We start from the raw sequence: 2,677 nt of genomic DNA on the forward strand, positions 1-2,677 counted from the left end.
CGTTCTTCAAGTGCAATAGATTGGTTTATGGCATTTGCGACTGTATCTGTGTGAATGCTATCCAAACCTGCTTGATAGGCTTACTGTTTCTAGGGGTACTCTCTTGTATAGTTGGACTTCTATCTCCCTAGATCATGAAGATCTCTTCTGAAATGCCTAGGTGATGGAGTCCTATACAGTAATTAGGACGGCTCTCACGGTAACACCCAAAAAAGTACTGCAACGAGAGTATGCTATTGTATTGCCGCACTGGTGGAATTTTCGACTCGTCATGTAGATGGTCTTCTGATGACATAAGGAGGCATCATGTCGGAGTTTTCAGGACGACGTTCTGACAGGTTTGCATATTGTTCCATCGCGTTACATTTATGTTCGCGGAATATCGTTTTATATGTGGCCAACAAGGTTTCTTTGTCTGCACCCCAAGTGCTGGCGACTTGGGACTTGAGGACCTTGTCCTACATCTCAGTTTGTCGCATATAGCTGTGGCGCGGACGACGCAAGAATACTGTTAATGTTACCTCTAGAATCTTGGGGTAGTTTGGTGGTCGGAATTTTGATACCATCGATTAGGACATTCATTCTGCTTATCTCCACGTTCCGTGTTGTGAAAAGAGTTGACATAGACTTAGTGGAATAGATTGGAGTGGAATACATGAATGGTAGAGTTCAGACAGTTCCGGAGATATCACTCCGCCTTGGAGAACTCCCTGTTTCACTCTACGGGGCTCTGACTTCTTTTTCTGGATTTCCATGTACAACTGACGCCAAAAGCTACGGGTGACAAAGTCGTACTCGGTCTGTACGATTCACCTCTGCTGACATCTTTGTCTGACAGAGGTAGCGGGACCACCCTGCCTTTTTTCTAACATGGGGTTGCTGACAGGTTGAGGACTTTGGGGATATGCTAAACTCCCGGCTCATCCTGCTATTTCAGCATTGTCGTGGAGATACCGTCAGAGCCCAACGCTTTGGATGATTTAGTGTTCCTAATAGCATTTGCAATATCATCCGTTGTAAATTGTAGTGGTTCGTCCTCGGCGGGAAGAGATCTAATGTGACGTTGTACTCTTCTATATGTTCTGCAAATCCCGAGGCACTAAACAAATTGTTGACTAAAATAACTTGCGCACCACATCAGATCAGTCAGCGTAACATCACTGACTGAAGTCCCACCTTTCTTCTTCCCAGGGTTCGAGCGGGAACTCAACGTTGCCCACAATTCACTTATTTTGGCTCCAATGTTGTAACTTTTCAGTTGATCTAGCCACTTATTTCATTTGTGCCCACCGTCCGAGCTATTAACATTCGGTGACAGCTAAATAACTCTGGGGTCACTAGGATTGGCTCGACGAAGATCAAGAAATTACCCACAAAAAGTGTATAGTCGTAACAACGCACAGTGGATCCACTTGTATGGAGAAAGTGGCCAAAAATATTTCCTGTGTAAATATCAAGCTAATGCGCTGGTTACAGCTTTGTGCTGCTGCGAAGAGTGTTTTAAGAAACCACGAGCGTAACATTCTCCCCCCTTTCCCCTCTGGAGGGGGTATACGGTAAGAATTGTTCTATGCTGTTAATACAAAATGACATGAACAAAGGTCCCGATTATCTTATGATGCAAAAATAGGCTTGGGGAAACAAAACAATCTCTAAAACAACATAAAATCCAACCAATTTAGCGGATTAAAAAAAATCAACATTTTTGTCTGAAAATTGGTAAAATTTGTAATAAAGATCTTATAGCGTTCTTCCTGGTAGGCACGTACCTACAACGTAATACAAATTAGGAAGGAAATTTCTTCTTCTTGCCACTGATGCCAATTATGTTAATGTACGTGGTCACATAACAGAGTTATACGCGAATATATCCATAGAAACCCTGTTCTAGGGCTGCTTTAGTCAGCGTTTAGTCTGGCACTAGATGGCAGCTGATTTTAATACTATTAACTATACTATTTAATACTATTAATTAATAATCTTAAACCCATGACCTACTTTGTAAAATTATTCCCGAGGTGGGCACTGGTGGGCATCATGACTAAAACCTTAGGTCAAATTAAAGAATATGATCGAATTGGCATTACAAAATACACTAAGAAAATGTGCAGCTAACTAGAATTCCACAACACGCTAAAATACTATTTTTTAATGAAAATTAAGCTATTACCTCCTCCTTAAAAATCCACTATAATATTTTGCTATACGTATTAGTTTCGCGATATTTTGAATACATTTACTTGCACTTAAAATATAGGTTGTACTAACAACAAAAAATATTAGTCAAATGTTCCGACTTTTGAAGCTATTCTTAAGAAGATCGCGTTCGAATGAAACAAAAAATTATATATTTTTAAAAAGGTCCATGTCATAGCTGTCAGTGTTGCCAGATGTTGTTCCAAAATTTTGACATTCATTTTTTTATTTTTGGCCAATGGGTGGATCCACTGTGCAACGGTCGAGTGGACAAACTGCTGCAAAAGGGACTCAAAACGAGCCGAGAGATGTCCATAAACTGTATTTTTGAGAACATTATCTATGATTAGAAGACATATTACTATTTGCAATGTTTGGACCAAATCAGACAGAAAGGATGGGCAAGGCTAAATCTATCCAAATTATATAAAACGTATTTCTTCCAAACGTGTTTGGCGTCCCACACCATTATTTTTATGTG

This window comes from Musca autumnalis, unplaced genomic scaffold (genome assembly GCF_047663935.1).
Source record: "Musca autumnalis isolate F117 unplaced genomic scaffold, ASM4766393v1 scaffold_5, whole genome shotgun sequence".
Classification (NCBI taxonomy): Eukaryota; Metazoa; Arthropoda; class Insecta; order Diptera; family Muscidae; genus Musca; species Musca autumnalis.